A 27,858-nucleotide genomic window follows, 5' to 3' on the forward strand; every position below is an offset into this window, starting at 1 on the left:
ATGATCTCACAGTCCTTGAGTTCCAGCCATGTGTCAGGCTCTGTGCTGACAGCTCAGTAGCCTGCTTCAGATTCTGTGTCTTCCTCTTTCTGCCCCTGCCCTGTTCACACTCTGTCTCTGTCTCTCAAAAAGTGAATAAACGTTAAAAAAAAAAAAGTCTATTTGTTTCAAAAAATTGAGTCTTAGAAAAGGACACTCAAATCTAAAACAAACAAACAAAAAGAAATCTACCTCAAACAGGATTAAAATTTCATAGTAAATATTTTTAACTTGCTTGGGATTTTACCTTGAAAATAAAAGTATTAAGTAATATTTTATTAATATCAAACAAAATTTCATTTCTAACTGCAATTATGGAAAACAAAGAATATTTCAGATCTATTGTTCTTCTTTATATACATTTTTTCCAGTAAGATTGAGTGTTCCATGAAAAGCAGGTTTCACATTTTTTTTTTTACTTTCACAGCATAGATATAACAAAGAAGTCTTTTGCAACAAGTATGTGAAAATGTTTTCCATTTTCTCAAGGACTTCATAAATATATGTTTAACATTTTTTAAGTTACAGAAAAAAATTCAGAGATTTTAAACAAGAGGCATGAACCACATCCCAGACTTAATATTAAATTTAATTTATTTCCTTCAGAATGTGTTTTATAATGAATAAAACATGATAAAATCAAAATCTTTCTTGGTTTGTATACATTTAATATGTACAGATCCATGAAATATATATCATGTCAGTGTTCTTTTTACATCTTTGTATAAATGTTTTATTTTGTCTATATATTTCTATATCTTACTTTTAAACTTAACGTTATTTTTGAGATCTATCCTCATTAATATGTAAATTTAGTTTATTTCAGTATAACATCCCATTCATTTCACGAATATTCCACAATTATTTATTTGCTGATATAGAAATCAACATCATTTACAAAAGTTTCTATGAGGTACACTTTCTGACCTAGAATTGCTAACATATTTATTGCCCTAAAATCTTGACATCTTTGAATTTGGCAAACCTCGCTGAGATAGCTATACCAGTTTATAACTCTGCCATGAGACTGAGGTAATTCCTGTCTTCCCAAACGGTCACCAAGTCTCCAAGGCTTGGTATTTATTTTATCACCCTTTTAACTGTTGCAACTCTTGTGAGTTTTGAAACAGTATCTCCTTATTGTAATCTGCATAAACATTAGTGTTAACTTTTATAGAATTTATGTGTACTATTAAATTACCATTTGTTATACTTTTTGTCTTGCTAATTTGTAAAAGCCATTATTAATTAAAGCCATAATTAAATTATTAATGCAATATAAATTAAAGCCAAAATTCAATTATTAATTTAGAGTACAATTATTTGCTTATGATATGTATTACTAATAATTTGTTACAAATTAACAGTCTTTCAAGGTCATTATTTTTCAGTCTCCTTTTTATATTTTTAATATACACATTTTTTTTTAATTTTTTTTTCAACGTTTATTTATTTTTGGGACAGAGAGAGACAGAGCATGAACGGGGGAGGGGCAGAGAGAGAGGGAGACACAGAATCGGAAACAGGCTCCAGGCTCCGAGCCATCATCAGCCCAGAGCCCCACGCGGGGCTCGAACTCACGGACCGCGAGATCGTGACCTGGCTGAAGTCGGACACTTAACCGACTGCGCCACCCAGGCGCCCCAATATACACATATTTTAAGAAGGATACATGTTAATTGTGAAACATAAAAATAAAGTAACCACCTGTGAATTCACCACCAGAACATTATCAATGGCTGCTTCCAGGACACATATCCTGTCCTCTTCTCCAAAGCAAAGGTCCCCTTTCTGTGTTTAATATTTCCTTAAGATTTAAGTGTTAATCATATCTGTGGGTATGCATAAATTTTAATTTTATTGTGCTTGCTTCTCTTCCATTTTTTTTTCATATATTTTTCTAGGTGTGCTGTTTTCGCTGAACATCACATTTCTAAGATGTATCCACATGTTGGGCAATTTGTTTCTATTGCCTGTTGTTTCTGATGGTTCTTAAAAGTAATGTATCCAGTTTCCATAGGTGCCTGATTAACTCGGGCTACTTACTGTACATGGTATTTGGAAACAACTTTTGCAGAAATAATTTAACAGCCAGGACTACAGGAGTATCTTCTGGATTGTACTTCTTTCTGTCCTGCACTTAGAGGTACTACTAATTCAGAACCACATCATTTCATTATTAGATGTAAGTTTCTGAACAGCCAGGAGATAAAAAAAAAACAAACTTCAAGCTCTTCCAATGTATAGTAAACAGTTTATTATCATTTGAAAAGCATAGAAATTTAGGGTTCCAGCTCAAAGTGAATGTTGTTCAGATAATAATAAAGCAAGTAAAACACCTGGGGTGTACAATTTAAAGAGGCACTCACTCATAGGGGGACAAGTGCAGATAGCACCCTAGGAAGACTACAGGTTTCAGAAATACCAACCATAAAAGGTACTGAAATGTAATCTATAAATATGAAAATTTATTATTCTTAACTATAAAATCAATTTTCCTAACATTATTATCAAGGAGTCTACAAGTTTAATAATTTTTAATGTTTTACTGTCGTATATCCACTCCTGAGGAAATAGGTCAAACCAGTTTCAATCTCCTTATTTTTTTCATTGATTTGTTTTTATTTCCCTTGATTTCTGGGAGAACATCTTATTTTTGAATATATCACAATCTTTTCTCCAAGATGCTGGAGAAGTGCCTCTTTAATGTCACCAAATTTCTGAAAGAATAAAGATGGCATAGTACTTAACTCCGTGTCACATTATCTGTAAACTGATCATCCATCACAATTTTCTAACTTTTTTAAGTTTATTTATTTACTTTCAGAGGAGAAGAAGCAGACAGAGAGGGAAAGAGAGAATCCCAAGCAGGATCCCTGTGGTTAGCGCAGAGCCCAACATGGATCTTGATCTCATGTACCATTAGATCATGACCTGAGCCAAAATAAAGAGTGAGATGCTTCACTGAGACACCCAGGCACCCCTCACTATTTTCTATGGTATATATATATACCATGGTGTATGTGTGTGTGTGTGTGTGTGTGTGTGTGTGTGTGTGTGTATGGTATATAGGTGGTGTATATGGTGTGTGTGTGTATATATATATATATATATACACACACACACACACACACACACACCAGGATATATATATATATATATATATATCTTTCTTTTTAAAGTTAGTTTCAGGTATACAACATAGTGATTCAACTTCTCTATATGTGATGCTATGCTCACTGCAAGTATAACTACCATGTGTCACCATACAACGTTATCATAATACCATTGACTATATTCCTTATGCTGTGTCTTTTATCCCTGTGACATTAATTACATAACTGGAAGCCTGTACCTCCCACTCCCCTTCATCCATTTTGCCCACCCCCCACCCCCACACTTCTGGCAACCATTAGATTGTTCTCTGTATTTCTACATCTGTTTCTACTTTTTGTGTATTTTTTTGTTTGCTTTTTTCTTAGATTCCCCATATGAGTGAAACCATATGGTATCTATCTTTTTTAGTCTGATTTATTTCACTTACCATAATACTCTCTAGGCGCATACATGCTATTGCAAATGGCCAGACATCATCCTTTTTATGGCTGCGTAATATCCCATTGTATGTGTATGTGTGTGTGTGTATAACAACACATTGTCTTCATCCATCTATCAATGGACACTTAGTTTTCTTCTGTATCATGGCTATTATAAATAATACTACAAGAAACATTGGCATGCGTATACAAATACCTAGCAATGGAATTCCCGGATTATACAGTATTTCTATTTTCACTTTTTTGAGGAATCTCCATACCGTTTTCCATGGGGATGTGCCAACTCTCATGCCCACCAACAGTGCACAGATGTTTCTTTTTCTCCACATCTTTGCCAACACTTGTTATTTCTATCTTTTTGATTTTAGCCATTCTGACAGGTGTCAAGTGAGATCTCCTTGGTGGTTTTGATTTGCTTTCCCTGATGATGAGTGATGTTGAACATCTTTTCATGTATCCATTGGCCACCTGTATGTCTTCCTCGGAAGGATATCAACCTTTTCAAATAAGTGGTCTTTGGCGTCATAGATTTTCTTGTTGCTTTCTGTTTTCATCAATTCCTGTTTTTATCGTTATTCTTTTTCTCCTTCACCTTTTCTGAGTTTGATAGGTTCTTCTTTCTCTACACCCCCCCCTCAGGTACAAGCTTATATTACTTGTTTGACTTTTTTTTTTTAAAGTAAAGTCTAACTTATCCAATTATTTACTTATATTCTGTACCTTTATTACTATTTACTAGTCTTACTCTACCAAATATTCCCCTTCAAGTAGTTTGAATATGATTGAGTGTTTGAACATCATTTTTATTGGTTTGATATCTTATTTGTTACAAAATGTAAAATTAACTTTGCAAGGGGTTCATATTTAATTTTAAATATTTAGAAGTTATATTGACCACATGGGCAATTAGAGATGTTAGTGGTAAATGCCAAGGAATATTATTGTCCCTTTTAAAATTTATATGACAGGTTTGTTTTAAAAAAATTTTTTTTAGTATTTATTTATTTTTGAGAGAGACAGAGTGCAGCAGGGGAGGGGCAGAGAGAAAGGGAGACGCAGAATCTGAAGCAGGTTCCAGGCTATGAGCTGTAAGCACAGAGCCCGATGCGGGACTTAAACTCACAAGCTGTAAGATCATGACCTGAGCTGAAGTCGAAGCTTAACCAACTGACCCATCCAGGTGCCCCTTGGTAAGTTTGTTTTTAAAGCCACATTTACTCTGATCATTAACTGTTCTACTTTCACACATGGATTTTACATATTTTCCAGAAAAAATGTATTAAAATGAAACCAAACTCCACAATAACATGCATGGACTGAGTGTGACCAGAATGTGTTTACAAACAGCCAATGCAGTGTAAGTACCCTTGACCAGGGTCCTAGAAAGTTATTTAACATCTTAGGGTTTCCGAATATATGGAAAGATTTGATCACACCATTTTGAAGGAAATTTTCAGCTGTATTTATGTGACTCTATGAAGGTATTTATAACATATATTTTTTTATTTTATACTTATCTGCAATTGAGGGCAAAGTTAAGAAGTGTTCACCCTTAGCTAACGGATTTGCCCCGCTCTTGACCAACTGCATCCCAAACAGCTCATATTCTTCCTCACATAAATTTCATACACTCACACACACACACACACACACACACACACACACACACACACAGTGCATAGCCTGATTTATTCTTAATTCAGAGATAAACACCAAGTAAATATATAAGCAGAAAACAACCTTAATACAACTAATAATTAAAAACCAGTATAAACAGCAGCAATCACTATTTTTAGCACATGATAGTAATTATCTCATATAACCCTTATAATAGTATATGATATATGTATTATATAAAGTAAAATATATAATATATAATTACATATAATTGCAGTTGCAATTATATATAATTGCAAAAATGTAAAATTAACATTGTAAGGGGTTCATATTTAATTATAAATATTTAGAAGTTACATTGACTACCTGGGCAGTCAGAGATGTTAGTGGTAAATGCCAAGGAATATTATTGTCCCTTTTAAAATTTATATGGTAGGTTTGTTTAAAAAAATTTTTTTTGATATTTATTTATTTTTGAGAGAGACAGAGTGCAGCCACGGAGGGGCAGAGAGAGAGGGAGATGCAGATTCTGAAGCAGGTTCCAGGCTATTATTATTGTATAATAATTTTATATATTTATATAGATATTAATAATTATATATATATATAGGTCCCCTTTTATTGGCATTGCGTAAGTGAGAAAATGACACTTAGATTAGGTAACTTGGCAAAACTATTAAGCAGAGAGCAGGGGTTCTGTTACGTACTAGGTTGAAAATGCCTTCTATTTTTTTGACATGTATAAATGTGAAAATCACACTCTCATTTTTAGTTTTTCACTGGCAAATGAATGAAAAGAAACTTCTATATTAATGAGGTCGTTAAGAACAGTGTAGCACAAGTCCACTGCTCGTTCAGTATTAGATTTGGAGACCAGGTACGTGAAAGCTGTCCAGCATCCTTGAGGTTTTGCATCAAGGGGAATATTCACAGAATATGAAATCTCAGGAAAATTTAAACATGCTGACCTGATGACAAACTTCCTAATTTGCTTGTGTGTTGCTGGAGTGGGGGAAGCTCATGAAAGACACAGAGAACAGAAAGAGAGCACAAGCAGAAAGCCTCAAAACGGAACAGAAGAAAAAAGGCAGCAAATGGCAGCCTTCATCAAATTTTTATGCATTCCTTGACTTTTCTGTTTTTTCCTTCTTCTTCTTTTTTTTTTTTTTTTTTTTTTTTTTTTTAGCTTCACACCTTTGGTAACTATACTATCTTCATTCAAGTCACTTCATAAATTAAATCCCTCCCTCCCACCTCCCACTAGACACTTTAGGATTAGTGTTTTATCTAAGAGCACTCCCCCTGGAAGAACACAAGGGGAAGGGGGAGAACAGGACAAGACAAAAGCCTCACAACATTAAGGCAGGCCCACCTTTTGATCTAATGTTTTACATTTTTCTTTTGATTGGACAGGCAGTGAATATTTCTACCCAGCACCTCAAGCCTGTCAACACTCTAATACTTCATAATTTATAAAACAGCTCTCTTCCCCCAAAAGCTCAATATGCTTTACAGATATCTTATTGATGCGCACAATATGCCTTCAGGGAACTTAGGCAACAAGAATTATTAAGTGTTTTCTAGGACAGGGAAAAGACTGACACAACAAGAATCTATTATTACTAGTGAGTTACAGAGAACTAGGAACTTTAGATCTAACGCTGTTACCTCCCTGGCTGGGAGGGCTGTCAAAAAGGGACGATAATGAGTGAGACACAGCACTCAGGAGTCTGGGACCTCACAGGGAAGAAAGGCAGGTCAGCAGGCGGCTATCAAGTGCTTACCCTCATCTCTCCACTTGGATGTCCTAACTGTCAATTCCAACTGGATGTGGCATCCAAAACAAAATCCTTGATTTTCTCCTACAGCCACTTCCTTTCCCAGTGTTCTCATCTCTACACAGGACCATGATCCACCCGCTTGGTCAAGAAACGCAACTTTTGGGCAGTCACTCCTTGTTTTTCTTTTTCTCCCCCTTCCCTCATCTGCAAGTTCTTTTGCCTCTACTTCCAAGATTGCTTCTGAACAGGTTCCCTTCCACCCCTCTCTTCATACCACTCTAGTCCTTACTGCCATCATCCATCCTGGCAGTCTGATAACCAGAGAAAATTGGAAACTTCCCCACATCTATGACCGCAATGCCCTAGTGCTATTAGAATTGTTAGGTGTTATTAACATCCTTCTCCTCTTGCTGACTGCAAAACCCTCCACTCTCGCTTTCATTGTCTCTTTCTACCAGAATCCACTTTGAACACATCAGGCAGAATCAAAGGTGGAAAAATGTCCTTGTAACGCTTATCAGTTATACAAGTAAATGGTTCAAAGAAATAAATGAATTCCACCAATTTCATTAGGAAGGAATTCCCCCAATTCAGAGTCCTATCAAACTCCTCAGAGAAGATCACTCTCCATTCGTCTGGTACTTACCTTTGTGTATGTGTGTTTTTGTATAAATATGTTTATGACAGGCTACTTCCCTTTTCCCAAAGGGAATACATTTTGCTCTCTTGTAAAAAAAAAAACACTGTACAGGTTAATGCAAACCACGTTTTGATAAACACTGTAATAAGCTTGATTTTATGAAGGCAGTTACCATATTAGTAGCATTGTGAACAGAGAAGGAGAGAGAACACTGAATTATTATTATCATCTCTAAACCGCTGTATGACAATTATGTAACTGCTGACTGAATAATAAGGTGGCCACTTACCACTACGTTACTCATGGTCATGGTAGTCCAAAATGGGTGGTCATGGTAGTCCAAAATGTGGACAGCAAACTTTCTCATATCTTGGATCCCTAATAAACACTTTGCACAAAGTAGAATACTGAGTCTAGTTATCAGCAAAGGCAATCACAAGACTCGTACTGCTTCTTGATTTTTCATTCTGAGGTATTATCTATTTACTTCCACCTAGAGACCATGAGGATTTGGTTCTTACCATTCCCTTCCAGAAACATATTTACTTCCTATACCTTCATCCTTCTCTCCTATTTTTCATCTTGTTTTGGAGATAGATGATAGATAGATAGATAGATAGATAGATAGATAGATAGATGCAGTATTTATACTATGTTGACCGCATAAATGCTACTTGTAGCCAAGCCCATGCATGTTTAGTTATTCTAGACACGTATAATAAATTTAACCCTCACTCTCCTGCCGATGTGAGATTTTTCTTCAGTACATTCAAACACACGTTACATCTTTTGTCTACTGCACCTTTTTTTCTTAAAGAATTTCTGCTGTTTGTTTCTTCTCACCTATTCTATCTGACCAGTTGGGCTTTAAACCTGATACACAGATATGATTCTGGAATCCTCCTTCATCAGTATCTTGAAGAGTGTCTCTTTGCTAGTTTTCAGTATCTGTGCTTTGTGTCATGGACCCCATGCTTCCTATTTCTTCATTTACTCATTTTCATAGAGTCCCTTATCTAATAACGTGCTGAAAAAGAACACACGAGATAAATTTTTAACAACTTGCATAAATGTAAATGTATTTATCTACCCTTATTCTTCATTGGTAATTTAGAGTAACATCTTTGAGATTCTAGGCCAGGAAGCATTTCACTCAGAAGTTTTCAAGAATTGTTCCATTGTCTTCCGGTGTACATATTATTGCTAAAAAGTGGGAAGCCACTGCAATCCCCATAATTTGCAGGAAACTCCTGTGAATTCTGCGAGATGTGGCTGAAAAGTTTGCTATTTTACAGTAATGTGCCTTGATATATATCCTTTTCATCTGTTGTGCTGATTACGTGGTGAATCCTTTAAGTCTGGCAATTCAGATCACTTACTTGTGAGATGTTCCTTTCCTTCACAATTTCTAGTCCTGTATTTTCTCTTTCTAGAATGCCATTAATTTGAGAATGGACCTGCTGGAACAGCCCTCTGATTTCCCTGTCATTGACTTTTTGTGCCATCCTCCAGGAGCTTTTCTGCACTAAATGATCTAATCCTTTTAGCTGGTATTCTATTCCAGTGTCGCATTTTATGTTCCAAGAGCTCTGCTTTCTTTACTTTATGTGATTGTATTTTGGGGTTATTAGCACAGTCCTTTCTAGAATCTAAATGAAGATCAGATTTCTTCAGGTTGTTTGCCTTTTGCAGTCATGGTTTCCACCAACCCATCATCTTTAGGTGCTGCAGTGATTTTTACAAAGCTTAAATCATGTTTTTCCATTATCTAATATCATCCAACTGTACTTCAAATAAAGGCTAAATTTCATACCATGGCTAGAAGGTTGGAAATAATTTGGTCCTTGACAACCTCTGCAAATCTACCTCATCTCATTATTATAGCTAATAGAAACTCAAATACGTGTCAAATAAATGACTGCACCAAGATTCAAATACAAATTTGCATAACCTTGTATTTATGATTTTCCATTTACTACACTATTTCTCTGCTAGTGAGAAATCTATTTCAAATCTATTTCCCACTTCAAATCATCCTTCCCACCAATGCAAGGTGATCTTCCTGAAGTGTGTCCTAATCATGTACTCTTGCTCTAAAATCATTCCAACCCTTTGATAATAAATGAAGAAGAGTAAAGGTATCAGTCTAGTAGAAGAGGCTCTTGTAAATATGACCTCAACCTATAAAAGTGATCATTGGTACAAATGAGTAGAATAATGTTGTATGCTTATTCAGTCAGTGAATAGGACCGTTTATTGACTTATCTGTATGCAAAAAAAGACTAAGGACAATTGCCTTTTGTTGAAAAGGCCACTTTTTCATGTTTGGATGCAGAGAGTGTATTTGTTCAAAAATTTCAATTATTTTTATCAGATCAAATATTTACTCAAAATGGTACCAGAATCTCCTTGAATACTGGCAAGGTGGGGGTAAGGACACGGTAGGGCAGTGGCAACATAGGAAGGTTTAACGCTGAGTTTAGAAATGAGAATGGGGGTGTCTGGGTGGCTCAGTCAGGTGAGCGTTGGACTCTTGATTTTGGCTTGGGTCATGATTTCACAGTTTGTGAATGTGAGCCCCAAGTCGAGCTCTGTGCTGACAGTGCAGAGCCTGCTTGGAATTCTCTCTCTCTCTGTCTCTCTTTATCTCTACCCATCTTCCTCTCTCTCTCTCTCTCTCTCTCTCTCTCAATCAATAAAAACTTTAAAAAAATATTTAAAAAACAGAAATGAGAATGTAGAAGGAGACAACAGGGAAATTGGGTTGGAACACAAAGAGGCAAGTATAACCCAGAAATACATACCACCCAGGATTAGTAACTACACTAGAGTTCTATTTTACTGGCAAGCAGGAAGAAGGAAAAAAAAATAAGACTAGATACAATTTGCCAATCCATTCTCTTCCCTAGTGCTAGATGGTTCTTGAATCCACTAAGAATCCCCTTCTCGAAGGTCATCACCCTTATTTACAACACTATTATCTCTCCTACCAGCTGCTGAAAGACCTCCTAATTGATCTCTATGTACCCACTCATAACCTAGCTCTAGCCATTCTTCATACGGCACTCAGAGTGATGTTAAAAATCCAAATCTCATTAGGTCACTCTCTTGCTGAAACCCTGTAACAACCTCTAAGTGCACATGGAAAAAAACCCAGAATCTTTAACTTGGTTCAGGAAGCCCAGCCTCCTCCAGCCCAGAATGAATCTACAATACGTTTATATGCTACTCTTCTCCCTGGTCCTCTTTGGTCTGTGAATTCCTGCTCACTTTTCCAAATACAGCCCAAGTGTAACCTCCAGAGGGAATCTTTCCCAGACCTAAAGATTACATTCATTAAGCCCTCATCCTATTTTTCCAAGGTACCTTATACTTCTGGCTAGCACACGTCACCCTGTAAGCCCATAATTAATATCTTCTATTATATATGAAATAAAACACTTAGCCTCATACTTGGCACAGAACATATACTTAATAATTACTGTAATAACAACGACAGCTATTTCTTGAATACTTAATATGGACCAGCTGCTCAATGCTTTGTTAACCTTAATTTAACTAACCCTATTTCAGGGTTGAGAAAACTGAGATGCAGGGTGATTATAGGAAAGCTTCAAAGCTCCTGAGGGAGTGAAGAGCCCTGATTCTGGAATCAGGTTACTGGACTCAAATCCCAGCTCTGGCACCTGTTGCATAATCTTAGGCAAGTGACAGGTAACGACAATACTTATAGGATTTTCAGAAGGATTAAATGATGGTGAGAATAAATAGAATCACACATCAGTGAAAACAGTCGATGTGTATGTCTGGGGGCATAGTTCAAATATTTCGGTGTACTACCTCTAATTTTAAATCGCTGAGGTTTTATACATACCAGTCCCCAGTAGCTTGAGTGGTGCCTATTTGGGAATAAAATGGAAGTACTGTTTCAGATATACATGTTGTAACCATTAGTTATGGTGCCGGGGCGTGTGTATCACAGTGTAGCCATGAGCCATTGTGCAGGAAATCTGAGCTCTCCTAAATGAATTGGGTATTTTTCCAACATCTGGAATCAATACACTAAACAAAGCAGTGCTCCCCAGCGCTAAAGTGAGAAGCAATAGAATTTAGCACCTGAGCGTCCCATGGGGGTGAGGCGTTTCCTTCCTCACATACTCCCCATTGTTCAGAGAGTCAGCATTTGCCTAAAATTGTTGAAGGAGCATGTGGACAAAATCGCATTCCTGACTTTGTCCTTCTAAAATCAATTCCTGTGGAGAAAAAACTTCTACACATATTTCCCTATCTTAATCCGATAAGACTGAGAATGAAAATCAGTAAGGTAATGGCTGCTTGCCCCAGTGTAAACAATACTGCACATCTGTATGGATGGCTCTACCCTATTTTCTAGGGCTGAAACATAACAGCAGAGTTTGGCGTGCTCTTTAGGACGCCTGGGGATTACCCTGGTTCAACATACCTGATAAGTAGAAAACAGTCCTTCTCTGGCCCCTGAAGAGAGTTTATTATCTGCTCTATTAACGTCACGCCCACTCAAAGGAAAACTACTTCCAAGGGCCTTTTAGAGCTACGCTTTTACTTGTTCTTACCCTCAGTGCATGATTATTTTCCTATTTTGAGAAGTGTTCACTTGAGACGTACAATCTGCTTAGGTACAACTAGGTATGGCTATAGCTATGTGTCCATAGACAAGTTAGAAGTAGTTGTAGATTCCAAAAGAATAGTGTGAATCTAGACTAAATTCTACCTAATGATTAACTGATGGAACGCAGAAGTGATTAATTCAGGACTAAGTCTGTATAGGAGTTCCCAGGGACTAAGGGAAACAGTTTGATCTCTTTAAAATTTTAAGAGGGAGGAGAGTTGCGGCAAGATGGCGGCTTAGGAGGACGCTGGGCTCACCGCACGTCTGGCTGATCACTTAGATTCCATCTACACCTGCCTAAATAACCCAGAAAACCGCCAGAGGATTAGCAGAACAGAGTCGCCGGAGCCAAACGCAGACGAGAGGCCCACGGAAGAGGGTAGGAAGGGCGGCGAGGTGGTGCGCGCTCCACGGACTGGCGGGAGGGAACCGGGGCGGAGGGGCGGCTCGCCGGCCAAGCAGAGCCCCCGAGTCTGGCTGGCAAAAGCGGAGGGGCCGGGCGGACTGTGTTCCTACAGCAAGCGCGACTTAGCGTCTGGGAGGTCATAAGTTAACAGCTCTGCTCGGAAAGCGGGAAGGCTGGAGGACAAAGGGAGGGAGAGCTGCTGAGCCCCCTGACAACAGAGCTCAGTTTGGTGGGGAACAAAGGCGCTCGCCAGCGCCATCTCCCCCGCCCATCCCCCAGCCAAAATCCCAAAGGGAACCGGTTCCTGCCAGGGAACTTGCTCGCTCCCCGCAAACACCCAACTCTGCGCTTCTGTGGAGCCAAACCTCCGGCAGCGGATCTGACTCCCTCCCGCTGCCACAGGGCCCCTCCTGAAGTGGATCACCTAAGGAGAAGCGATCTAAGCCTGCCCCTCCTGCCCCCGAGCACCTTGCCTACCCACCCCAGCTAATACGCCAGATCCCCAGCATCACAAGCCTGGCAAGGTGCAAGTAGCCCAGACGAGCCACACCACCCCAAGGTGAATCCCACCCCTAGGAGAGGGGAAGAGAAGGCACACACCAGTCTGACTGTGGCCCCAGCGGTGGGCTGGGGGCAGACATCAGGTCTGACTGCGGCCCCGCCCACCAACTCCAATTATACACCACAGCACAGGGGAAGTGCCCTGCAGGTCCTTACCACGCCAGGGACTATCCAAAATGACCAAGCGGAAGAACTACCCTCAGAAGAATCTCCAGGAAATAACAACAGCTAATGAGCTGATCAAAAAGGATTTAAATAATATAACAGAAAGTGAATTTAGAATAATAGTCATAAAATTAATCGCTGGGGGGGGGGGGCGCCTGGGTGGCGCAGTCGGTTAAGCGTCCGACTTCAGCCAGGTCACGATCTCGCGGTCCGTGAGTTCGAGCCCCGCGTCGGGCTCTGGGCTGATGGCTCAGAGCCTGGAGCCTGTTTCCGATTCTGGGTCTCCCTCTCTCTCTGCCCCTCCCCCGTTCATGCTCTGTCTCTCTCTGTCCCCCCAAAAAATAAATAAACGTTGAAAAAAAAATTAAAAAAAAAATTAATCGCTGGGCTTGAAAACAGTATACAGGACAGCAGAGAATCTCTTGCTACAGAGATCAAGGGACTAAGGAACAGTCACGAGGAGCTGAAAAACGCTTTAAACGAAATGCATAACAAAATGGAAACCACCACAGCTCGGCTTGAAGAGGCAGAGGAGAGAATAGGTGAACTAGAAGATAAAGTTATGGAAAAAGAGGAAGCTGAGAAAAAGAGAGATAAAAAAATCCAGGAGTATGAGGGGAAAATTAGAGAATTAAGTGATACACTAAAAAGAAATAATATACGCATAATTGGTATCCCAGAGGAGGAAGACAGAGGGAAAGGTGCTGAAGGGGTACTTGAAGAAATCATAGCTGAGAACTTCCCTGAACTGGGGAAGGAAAAAGGCATTGAAATCCAAGAGGCACAGAGAACTCCCTTCAGACGTAACTTGAATCGATCTTCTGCACGACATATCATAGTGAAACTGGCAAAATACAAGGATAAAGAGAAAATTCTGAAAGCAGCAAGGGGTAAACGTGCCCTCACATATAAAGGGAGACCTATAAGACTCGTGACTGATCTCTCTTTTGAAACTTGGCAGGCCAGAAAGAATTGGCACGAGATTTTCAGGGTGCTAGACAGAAAAAATATGCAGCCAAGAATCCTTTATCCAGCAAGTCTGTCATTTAGAATAGAAGGAGAGATAAAGGTCTTCCCAAACAAACAAAAACTGAAGGAATTTGTCACCACTAAACCAGCCCTACAAGAGATCCTAAGGGGGACCCTGTGAGACAAAGTCCCAGAGACATCACTATAAGCATAAAACATACAGACATCACAATGACTCTAAACCCGTATCTTTCTATAATAACACTGAATGTAAATGGATTAAATGCGCCAACCAAAAGACATAGGGTATCAGAATGGATAAAAAAAACAAGACCCATCTATTTGCTGTCTACAAGAGACTCATTTTAGACCTGAGGACACCTTTAGATTGAGAGTGAGGGGATGGAGAACTATTTATCATGCGACTGGAAGCCAAAAGAAAGCTGGAGTAGCCATACTTATATCAGACAAACTAGACTTTAAATTAAAGGCTGTAACAAGAGATGAAGAAGGACATTATATAATAGTTACAGGGTCTATCCATCAGGAAGAGCTAACAATTATAAATGTCTATGCACCAAATACCGGATCCCCCAAATATATAAAACAACTACTCATAAACATAAGCAACCTTATTGATAAGAATGTGGTAATTGCAGGGGACTTTAATACACCACTTACAGAAATGGATAGATCATCTAGACACACGGTCAATAAAGAAACAAGGACCCTGAATGAGACATTGGATCAGATGGACTTGACAGATATATTTAGAACTCTGCATCCCAAAGCAACAGAATATACTTTCTTCTCGAGTGCACATGGAACATTCTCCAAGATAGATCATATACTGGGTCACAAAACAGCCCTTCATAAGTTTACAAGAATTGAAATTATACCATGCTTACTTTCAGACCACAATGCTATGAAGCTTGAAATCAACCACAGAAAAAAGTCTGGAAAACCTCCAAAAGCATGGAGGTTAAAGAACACCCTACTAACGAATGAGTGGGTCAACCAGGCAATTAAAGAAGAAATTAAAAAATATATGGAAACAAACGAAAATGAAAATACAACAATCCAAACGCTTTGGGACGCAGCAAAGGCAGTCCTGAGAGGAAAATACATTGCAATCCAGGCCTATCTCAAGAAACAAGAAAAATCCCAAATACAAAATCTAACAGCACACCTAAAGGAACTAGAAGCAGAACAGCAAAGGCAGCCTAAGCCCAGCAGAAGAAGAGAAATAATAAAGATCAGAGCAGAAATAAACAATATAGAAACTAAAAAAACTGTAGAGCAGATCAATGAAACCAAGAGTTGGTTTTTTGAAAAAATAAACAAAATTGACAAACCTCTAGCCAGGCTTCTCAAAAAGAAAAGGGAGATGACCCAAATAGATAAAATCATGAATGAAAATGGAATTATTACAACCAATCCCTCAGAGATACAAACAATTATCAGGGAATACTATGAAAAATTATATGCCAACAAATTGGACAACCTGGAAGAAATGGACAAATTCCTGAACACCCACACTCTTCCAAAACTCAATCAGGAGGAAATAGAAAGCTTGAACAGACCCATAACCAGCGAACAAATTGAATCGGTTATCAAAAATCTCCCAACAAATAAGAGTCCAGGACCAGATGGCTTCCCAGGGGAGTTCTACCAGACGTTTAAAGCAGAGATAATACCTATCCTTCTCAAGCTATTCCAAGAAATAGAAAGGGAAGGAAAACTCCCAGACTCATTCTATGAAGCCAGTATTACTTTGATTCCTAAACCAGACAGAGACCCAGTAAAAAAAGAGAACTACAGGCCATTATCCCTGATGAATATGGATGCAAAAATTCTCAATAAGATACTAGCAAATCGAATTCAATGGCATATAAAAAGAATTATTCACCATGATCAAGTGGGATTCATTCCTGGAATGCAGGGCTGGTTCAACATTCGCAAATCAATCAACGTGATACATCACATTAACAAAAAAAAAAGAGAAGAACCATATGATCCTGTCAATCGATGCAGAAAAGGCCTTCGACAAAATCCAGCACCCTTTCTTAATAAAAACCCTTGAGAAAGTCGGGATAGAAGGAACATATTTAAAGATCATAAAAGCCATTTATGAAAAGCCCACAGCTAACATCATCCTCAACGGGGAAAAACTGAGAGCTTTTTCCCTGAGATCAGGAACACGACAAGGATGCCCACTCTCACCGCTGCTGTTTAACATAGTGATGGAAGTTCTAGCATCAGCAATCAGACAACAAAAGGAAATCAAAGGCATCAAAATTGGCAAAGATGAAGTCAAGCTTTCGCTTTTTGCAGATGACATGATATTATACATGGAAAATCTGATAGACTCCACCAAAAGTCTGCTAGAACTGATACAGGAATTCAGCAAAGTTGCAGGATACAAAATCAATGTACAGAAATCAGTTGCATTCTTATACACTAACAATGAAGCAACAGAAAGACAAATACAGAAACTGATCCCCTTCACAATTGCACCAAGAAGCATAAAATACCTAGGAATAAATCTAACCAAAGATGTAAAGGATCTGTATGCTGAAAACTATAGAAAGCTTATGAAGGAAAATGAAGAAGATTTAAAGAAATGGAAAGACATTCCCTGCTCATGGATTGGAAAAATAAATATTGTCAAAATGTCAATACTACCCAAAGCTATCTACACATTCAATGCAATCCCAATCAAAATTGCACCAGCATTCTTCTCGAAACTAGAACAAGCAATCCTAAAATTCATATGGAACCACAAAAGGCCCCGAATAGCCAAAGGAATTTTGAAGAGAAGACCAAAGCAGGAGGCATCACAATCCCAGACTTTAGCCTCTACTACAAAGCTGTCATCATCAAGACAGCATGGTATTGGCACCAAAACAGACACATAGACCAATGGAATAGAATAGAAACCCCAGAACTAGACCCACAAACGTATGGCCAACTCATCTTTGACAAAGCAGGAAAGAACATCCAATGGAAAAAAGACAGCCTCTTTAACAAATGGTGCTGGGAGAACTGGACAGCAACATGCAGAAGGTTGAAACTAGACCACTTTCTCACACCATTCACAAAAATAAACTCAAAATGGATAAAGGACCTAAATGTGAGACAGGAAACCATCAAAACCTTAGAGGAGAAAGCAGGAAAAGACCTCTCTGACCTCAGCCGTAGCAATCTCTTACTCGACACATCCCCAAAGGCAAGGGAATTAAAAGCAAAAGTGAATTACTGGGACCTTATGAAGATAAAAAGCTTCTGCACAGCAAAGGAAACAACCAACAAAACTAAAAGGCAACCAACGGAATGGGAAAAGATATTCGCAAATGACCTATCGGACAAAGGGCTAGTATCCAAAATCTATAAAGAGCTCACCAAACTCCACACCCAAAAAACAAATAACCCAGTGAAGAAATGGGCAGAAAACATGAATAGACACTTCTCTAAAGAAGACATCCGGATGGCCAACAGGCACATGAAAAGATGTTCAGCGTCGCTCCTTATCAGGGAAATACAAATCAAAACCACACTCAGGTATCACCTCACGCCAGTCAGAGTGGCCAAAATGAACAAATCAGGAGACTATAGATGCTGGAGAGGATGTGGAGAAACGGGAACCCTCTTGCACTGTTGGTGGGAATGCAAATTGGTGCAGCCGCTCTAGAAAGCAGTGTGGAGGTTCCTCAGAAAATTAAAAATAGACCTACCCTATGACCCAGCAATAGCACTGCTAGGAATTTATCCAAGGGATACAGGAGCACTGATGCATAGGGCCACTTGTACCCCAATGTTCATAGCAGCACTCTCAACAATAGCCAAATTATGGAAAGAGCCTAAATGTCCATCAACTGATGAATGGATAAAGAAATTGTGGTTTATATACACAATGGAATATTACGTGGCAATGAGAAAAAATGAAATATGGCCTTTTGTAGCAACGTGGATGGAACTGGAGAGTGTGATGCTAAGTGAAATAAGCCATACAGAGAAAGACAGTTACCATATGGTTTCACTCTTATGTGGATCCTGAGAAACTGAACAGGAACCCATGGGGGAGGGGAAGGAAAAAAAAAAAAAAGAGGTTAGAATGGGAGAGAGCCAAAGCATAAGAGACTGTTAAAAACTGAGAACAAACTGAGGGTTGATGGGGGGTGGGAGGGAGGAGAGGGTGGGTGATGGGTATTGAGGAGGGCACCTTTTGGGATGAGCACTGGATGTTGTATGGAAACCAATTTGTCAATAAATTTCAGAAAAAAAAAATAAAAAATAAATAAATAAATAAAATTTATATGGAAAAAAAAAATTTAAGAGGGAGACGATAAAGAAATAGAGCAGAGGATTCTGGGAAAAATGGCAATCATATGCAGTTCCATTTTTCTCCATTAATAATTCCAATCTATCTTCCTTGCCTAAGTCTATTGGTTGCTGGAATATAAAAGATGACTTAGATCTGAGAAAGGCTACCTGAGACTGGACTTGGAGCCCCTGGCACAGAACCTAAAAGCCTGAGCACTGGGGAAAATGGCCTATTATGAAATCTGTTCATGCCCAGGGGTTATGTGAAATTGGCCTTTTATTACTAGATCTTAATGCGCCCCTATCGTTCACTTCCAACATCCCAAAATGGTGCTGAGAGACTGATAATAGAAAATTCTTCCGCAATCCACGAAGCTAGAAGAGAGCGTGAATATGTCTACAAGTCATAAAAAGGGAGCTACAACTTTAGAATTTCACATTTGGCCAATGTATCATTCACCCATCTAGGAAAAAGAAAATTATGATGGATATTTAAATATCTAAGGAAAACAGGGGCACCTGGGGGGCTCAGTCGGTTATGCATCCGACTTCATCTCAGGTCATGATCTCGCAGGTCATGAGTTCAAGTCCCACATCAGGGTCTTTGCTGACAGCTCAGAACCCAGAGCCTGCTTTGGATTCTTTGTCTCCCTCTCTCTCTGCCTCTTCCCTATAAACACTCTCTCTCTCTCTCAAAAATAAATAAATGTTTTAAAAAATGAAAGAAAAAATGTAAGGAAAACAAGAAAGGTTTCTAACCAGATAACAAATGAATCAAAAACAGAGACCTCACCATGGTTGACAATGAAGAAGTCAGGGAATAATAGTAAACAATGACTCTTGAGAGTGAGAGAGAGAGAGAGATCTGTGAGTGTATATACATATATATGTGTGTGTATAGCGTGTGTATATTTATAGACACTGTACACATAGTATATAATAGTGTATATATAGGGGATTTTTGTACATATTTATATGTATAATTATATATAATATATATACACATTTATATAGTATTTATATAAATTTGAATATATAATGATATACTGCCTGAAGGTATGTAACTAAAGCATTAAATATAAGAATGAAAATTTTTTAAAAGTTACACTGTAAGGGATACTCTCATTAGTCTTAGACGGTACACATTTCTTCTCTCAGGTGATCATTAGTCCATTAACTTTATCTGAACAAAGTCTTTTGTAAATATATAATCACATCAACTTTTTCCCCCACAAATTACACAGCATTTTAAAAGACCCCCCATTAAAATTCAAATGCTCAAATAATTGTTCCATGGTATATAATTGTTTGCCACATAGCCCATAATGAGAAATGACTTGATAAAATTCGGGGTCATGGGCGGTGTTGCGTTAGCTCAAAACCAAGGGTGGAAATATTTTCCCTCTGGATTGCATTCTATATGGACACCATAAATTTTGATATACCCACCCTTGAACCTGAGAATAAAGAATCAGGGGTGCCTGGGTGGCTCAGTTGGTTGAGTACCTGACTCTTGATTTCAGCTCCTCATGCTGGGCTCTGGGCTGAGCATGGAGCCTGCTTAAGATGCTCTCTCTCCCTCTCCCCTTCACCCCTGCTTATGCTCTCTTTCTCTCTCTCTTTAAAATTAAAAAAAAAAATCAGGGCACCTGGGTGGCTCAGTTGGTTGGAACATCTGACTTCAGCTCAGGTCATGACCTCGTGGTCTGTGCGTTTGAGCCCCATGTCAGGCCTGTGCTGACGGCTCAGAGCCTGGAGCCTGCTTCGGATTCTGTGTCTCCCTCTCTCTCTGCCCCTCCCCCATTCATGTTCTCTCTCTCTCTCTCTCTCTCTCTCTCTCTCTCTCTGTGTGAAAAGTAAATAAACATTAAAAAAATAATAAAACAATTAAGAAAATAAAGTAAAAACAAAATCATAACCTAGTAAGCTAGCATTACAGATATGAAAATACATTATTCTTCATGTATGTCAAAACAGAAAGACACAAGTTGAACCTGCCTGGTTTATGAGATGACCTCATAGTGCCCTAACAAATTGCATACAAGAAAGGTAAATACATTTTGCTTATCAAGAAATGAAAGCATATGGAAGACCCTGTCTTGTGCATAGCACACATGCTATGGTGACGGCCAATGGTGAGACAGTTCAATTAGACAGCTATCTGAGCCAGGAGAAGGCCAGAAGCATGGTGTTAATCAAAGGAAAGCCAAGTCGAGCAAGCAAACAATGAGGACTCACTTTGCTATGTGTCCTTAAACGGACTCTGACAGTTCAATCTTCACAGGGTGTGAAACCCAAACAGGGGTGTGAGAAATTTCACTTCTTACCTTCTTTTAAAAGTGCATTTACTCTCTAGCTGGAGGTCCCAGTCCATCTAGAAGTGTAAGAGAGTATTTCTAATTTACGCTGAACTTGAACCCTGCCGAGTAAACTCCATTTGTTCACGTTTCATTTCCCTTCCTCTGTGTCTCTACAGGACAGCATCTCAGTTTTCAGGGTGCTTATGGAGTGTAGAGGCTGGAGGAAGAGATCCCCTCAGCAAGTGTGAGCAACGATCTCTGTTCTCCAGCATCTGCCTCCAAGAGGTTTTTTTTTCACTGTCTTACTCTTCTGTTCCTTCCCATCTCCCCTCCCCCTCCTAAATTCAGAGGATCTTCAAACTCTCCTGAGAGGGAAGGTGGTTCTGCTTGAATGTGTCATCTTCCAATCTTGCCATTTCACACCTCAACCACAGCTTTAGAAGTTCAAGCCAAAATTTGATACCTTTGTTCCTTGGTTATATAGTGATAAGCTTCCCTAAAACAAACAATTGCTCATGTGTAACAAGAAATGAGGAGAGGTCAAAGGACAAAAATGGAATGTGAGAACACACACACACACACACACACACCTCAAGTAATCCACAGAACGGTTACATCATTATCTAACTACATTTTACCTTCTGCCTTAAATCTTTGCATCTTGATAGAGAAAGAAGCATCAAATAGATGCTTCCATTCCCCAGTGCATCCCTTCAGAGAAAGTGGGCAATGCATCCCTCTCCAAAATCCAGTGTTTCAGAAAAGTGATTTCCACACACAAATTAACACGTAGCAGAATGGATGGGTGTTAGGTCATGCTGGCTGTCCTCAAATGCATGAATAAGCCTAGATGCCCAGTAAAGTGTCTACTTTCCTCCCAGCACATCTTTCCAGGGGATAAGACAAATAACAACATGACTTACACGCTGGAATAGGCAAGTATAATAAGTTATGTTGTCATTACCTAAGATGATACCCTATGTAATACAGTGTTCATACTTCCATTTAAAAAATTCAAATTTATTTTGAATAAAATTTGATGAACTTTCACTTATTCCCATAAAACAGTCATAGTCCTAGCATTTAGAAAATGGAAAAATTAGGGTATGGAAATGAAATGACTTGTCTAGAGAACAGTGTTGAAAGTAAAATTTCAAAACCAGTGACTAATAATACCTCGGGAACGTTTGTATTAAGTCATTTGGCTATTCTTGGAATATGAGATGGAGAAACTCCAAAATAAGTCTGCCTAATGACCATATTCAATGTGAAGTCAATGAAAGAAAATAATAAGGCTTCCTACCTTTTTCCTTTTTTTTTTCTTTTTGTAAAACGACTACAATAAAGAAACGTGGGTAATTTGATGTGAATAGATACCAATAAATAGATTTGAGCAAACATCATAAACTTCCATGATGCTGTTATTTCTCTATTTTGTTGTCATTTACTTACTCAACTAGCATTCAACTAGTCAACAATATACTGCTTAAATGCCTACTCAGAAAATGTTATGATGATTTCTTTAAAAAAAAAAAAAAATGAAGAGAGTTTTTTTAGAACCAGTATCCTTATATAACAATTTGATACCATTTTAATAGAAGCAATTTTTGGAATAAAGATGAAAAATCAAATCAAGTCAGATGGTGAGCACTGGCTAAATGGAATTCAGTTACCACCTACATAGCCAATTTTCCTTTTTTTAATGCAGGACTCTGGGCCTGAAACTATCCTGAGCAAAAGTGTAAATATATAAAACTTGTGAAAACTCCCTAAAGGAAATTCTACAATGTCTTGCAAAAGAGTACTCTAGCAAAGCTTGCATGGCCAAACCAAGCCCATCAACAACTCATATTCCACTGAAAGTAGGTATCGTAGAAACGCCATGTGATCTGAAAGCACTTTGCATGCTGATTTGTATGAATGACCTCTGGACTTTCTGACTCAGTTGAACTCATATAGATGCATACAGGATACCCTTTTTTATTCCCTTAAAGAGGAAACTCTTTAAGATTCTTCTTCAGATTTATCTTCCAAAATTGAAAATAGGTACACAGATAGATACATAGATATATAGATAGATACATAGAGAGCATCCACAGGATGGTGAGGCTTTCATTGTGCAGTGACTCTATAAGAGCTAATTGTGCACTGCAACATTGATTTTCTGGGGAAAAAATGGACAATGAAAACTGTAACTTTGCATAGAAACAGATCAATAGTCACTTTTTTGACTTATGCTTCAATTTTATTGAACTTAAATAGCTTATTAAACTTAAAAGTCTGCCTTTTTTCAATAGCTAGTTTTTGTGAAACCTACTAAGGACCAGGGTTGTGGTAAGACAAAACACTCAAGATACGGTTCCCACTTTCGAAAAAGAGAGAGAGAGAGAGAGAGAGAGAGAGAGAGAGAGAGATACAAATGCAAACTATATAGCACAATAAAATGTGGTTTTGAAACAATTAGGAGGAATAATAAAATGCTAAGAGAGAAAGAGAGTACAATTAATGCCACAGCAGAGAGAAAATTGAGTGAACTCTTAAAGACCAGGTAGGATTTTTTAAGAGGGTGACCTATGTGCCTCTGGTCTAAGGAAATCTTCTGAGCAAATACACAAAGAATGTGAAATGTACAATATACTCTGAAACCATCAAGGAGTCCGTGGAGGCCACCCAAAGCAGATTTATACGTGTATCTTTTACCTAAATTATAAAGAGTTTTCATATAGTTAATAGCCAGTTCTGCCAAACTTCAAATTCTGGAAACAATCACCTAAATTATTTTGTGGAATGCCATGCAGCATTAGGGCTGCTGGTAATTCCTACCCATCTTACTTGTGACTCTCCAAATTAACATTTCTGCTCATCTGTTATCATTTTGTGATTTCTGTTTTGTTTCTTTATGTAGTTCTCATACTCAAATCTAAGTTGCTGAGACATCAGAGTCATAATTTTCTACCCTTTCATGACTTTAAGAAGAAACCATCCTCAACTGAAACCAGGCAGGCGGATCCCTCACCCCACCAGGCACTGCCAACAGACCACCAACAATGTGCGGCTTGTAGTAACTTGGGCTTTGATCCTAAGCTTTGGGTTGTCCCAAAAGTTAAATGTTCTATGTTATAAATTATTCTGGAGAGGTCTGGTGTACACCATTTCCAGCCCCAAATATTCCTGATGAGAAAGCATAGCGTACTGCCTATGTTCTTGAAACCTCTATGTAGATGGATAATGGAAAGATCCAAAAATTATAAATTAAGAGGGGTGCCTGGGTGGCTGAGTCAGTTAAGCATCTGACTTCAGTTTAGGTCATGATCTCATGGTTTGTAAGTTCGAGCCCCACGTTGGGCTCGGGGCTAACAGCTCAGAGTCTGGAGCCTGCTTCAGATTCTGTGTCTCCCTCTCTCTCTGCCCCTCCCCTGCTGTCTCTCTCTCTCTCAAAAATAAACATTAAAAAAAATATTTAAAGAATCATAAATTAAGAGTGCGAATATTTTGAGAGTTTTCATATGAAGAATAAAAGGATATTAAAATGGAACTTTTACTCTCTCAGTTTCATTCAAAACTCAATAGCCAAGAACAGTAAAATAAATGCCAAGTAGCCTACATTCTATAGCAGGGGTAAACAAAGTTTTCCTGAAAAAGACTCAAGAGTGAATATTTCCAGCTTTTCAGCTTACAAACTTTTAATCACTCAACTGTGCCGTCGTATGGAGAAAGCATCATCGGTAACATGCCAATGAACGGCCATGATGTTCCAATAAAACTCTGAAGACAATGAAACTTGGATTTCTCATGACTTTCACATGTCACAAAACATTCTTCTTCTTTTGAATGTTTTTTAACTATTTAAAATCATAAAAATCATTCTCAGAGTACCAGTAGGTAGCAAGCCAGCAGGCCAAAGTTTGCCAACCTCTATTCTTGAAAGATGCGCTAGACCATCTATATGGGACATACTAAGAGATTAAATATATTCCGTTGGTGGTGGGGAAGATGGCCAAAGTCGTGTGGAATTGTCTTTCTTCTCCCACATGAAACTATGTCCCTATCTTAAGGTAACACAAAGTTTGAAAAGTTAAAGAGGCTGAGAAAAAATTTCCTATGGGACACTTGTCAGTATGCTAATTTCTTCACCACTCCCAACATGCAGAGAAGCAAGGGTTGTTTCCTAGCACATGGAGACAATATGCTTACCTTGAAGTCTTGTCTTCCCATGGCAAAGAGAATCAGAACTGTACTGGCAGGCCACTGTCCTTCCACCTGTGGGAAAGAATATATGAGTTTTTGCTTGGGCCCAGAAAGGGACCGGCCTAAAACTATTTTAAAGGGGACATTACACAGTAAGATCGCCCAAAGGGGTAAAGAGATCCCAACAAAGCAAATCCGTGTGGAGTTCACTTTTGTAATCCAAGGATCAGGCATCTGTGGCCAATTTGAAAGCCTTGAAAGACAGAACCCAATGTATTGCCTGCCCCAAGGAAGCTACAATCAGGGTACAAGAGCAGAATATGGGTTTAGAAAACCCAGAATATCCCATGGGCTTGTACATGTTCCAAGCTGAGAGTAAACCAAGGATGGACTATAATTATAATTACCACCTAACCTTGTACCTCTTTCTCCTAAATCCCTGTCCTTGCAGAGGAATGTAGGGAAGGAAGAAATGAAGAAAAAGACAATAAACTATCATCAGCTCCCTTTCATGAAGCCCAACCCAAGACTGAAATTATGTGATTGATTATATGATTAATTCCCTATCAGAGACATCTTAACTCAAATAAGGCCATTTTTGAGCCTAAAAGCAGCTAGATTTTATCTAAGAAAGGTCATAAACACTCCATGATACACCTGATTTCACCCAGGGGCAAGGAAAGGATTTTTTGGAAAAGCAAGTTGGTTTGCTTAGGGGTAGGTTTGAACAGGGGGTGACAGGGAAGAAAGAATTTGATTTTTGTGTATACCCTATCAGTTCCATCTTGCTTGGTAAAAGAGAGCTGTAATAGGCAAACTCATCGTAATAGTTTGTCTTCATTGTCTTTTTCTAATCCTTCAGAAGTAACATGACAATGAGGCAACTTCTTAAAAGCCAATAAAAAATTATTAAATTCTGTACATGGTCCTACACCTTAACTGCACGTTGGTTTCATATTGACATAACATGCTTTCCCTACCTTTGGTAGAACATGTTGATTATTTCAGAAGCAATTTCAATATTCTCTAAGTAAAAGTGATAAAGGAATCTAATGAATTCCTCAAAGCAGTCTATTTTTCAAAGATGACTGTCATATCATCAAATATTTATTTTTCTCAACTTCACAGGCAGAAATGAATCATTCCCCACTTTGCATTACTTATGGAAGGAAATCTGTAGCATTTTCAGGATCTGCTTTTGACAGTGTTTTCAAGCTCTTACATTTATAGTAAAATATAGCTTTGGCAATGAGCTGCAAAAGGCATAACCATAAGGTCATTCACATTTTCCTATATTTTGAAAAGTTGCAGAAATGCAGGCATTCTTACCATTTCTAAGAGAGCCAGCAAGGATTTATATCAGGGTCACTTTACAACACATCCTACCAGGAAAACCAAACTGAAAAGACTTTCCAAATTGAAAAGTAGGGCTTTATTGTCACTTGCTATCCTAGGTCAACTACAACGTGGTCTCTATACCAAGGTAAGGTGAACATAAATATTGCCTTTTAAGACAAAGTGAAAGAAAGACACAATTACTAATTACATCAGCGGCAACAGAGGTAAACTGGAACTTTGCTGGGCAAACTGCATGTGTGGGCATCTCGGCTGTAACTGACATAAGTAAGAAAGTAGGTAAGAAATGCAAATAAGTTTCCAAAATGTCTTCCCAGCAACTCACAATCTTTCAAAATATATATACTAATATACTCAAAAATAAGGATCTCCAGAGTTCAGCAAAAAAATGCTATTACATACATAATATAAAATTATATATAAAATATATTTATAGAATATAAATACAAATATATTTATATATATTATAAAATATATAATAAAAATTATGTATATTACATATGAGATATAATATATATAATATATTACACACATGCATACACACACACATATATATATATATACACACTTATACATGAATTTCCAAAAAATAAAACTGTAGACTTCCAAAATATCATCCTTATACGCCATCTCACCATTTTGCCATGACAACCTTTAAGTTTCGTGTTGGTCTCCCTTCTCAACTTTCAATCTCATATCTCCAAACAAACAGCAAGTGCCTCATGATGTGGGTTACTGCTGCTTTTTAATTTCCATAATGGATGTCGGTAAATATCAAGGAGATGGGAGGGAAAACCTGTACTTTAGGCCAAGGTAGGGGAGCGTTGATGCTTTTGCAGTCTTTTTCTTTTACCAGATGACTTGGGATTTGGAAAATTAAACATTTCCAAGATTAAAAGGACTGGGGAAAATGATTTAATAATCATCACAATAATTGCCACAACCTACTTCACAGCAAGATGTAGGTCTCATTAAATTCAGCCACAGATGAGTGAGCCGGAAATATGTGGTGGAGCCCCCAGAACAAAGGTAACTTGCTCAAGTTATGAGCAAACAGAATAAGAGCACTTTTCATCAGTTCCAACTGAGCAAAGACACCGAGACAAACTCCTTGCATTGAAATGGTGTCAAATTAGTTAATGGCTATGTTAGAGGGCAATGTTACCAATTTGTCGATATAAATGGCTTTCCCATTTCTTTCCTTGTTGAAGGCCTTCCTTTATTGGTCATGAGCTTTTCAAATTGCACCCGAGGCTCAAAGCAGTTTGAACTTGGCAGGAAATCACCATCCCAAACAGAGTCCTTGAA

The sequence above is a fragment of the Prionailurus viverrinus genome, chromosome A1 (genome assembly GCF_022837055.1).
Source record: "Prionailurus viverrinus isolate Anna chromosome A1, UM_Priviv_1.0, whole genome shotgun sequence".
Classification (NCBI taxonomy): domain Eukaryota; kingdom Metazoa; phylum Chordata; class Mammalia; order Carnivora; family Felidae; genus Prionailurus; species Prionailurus viverrinus.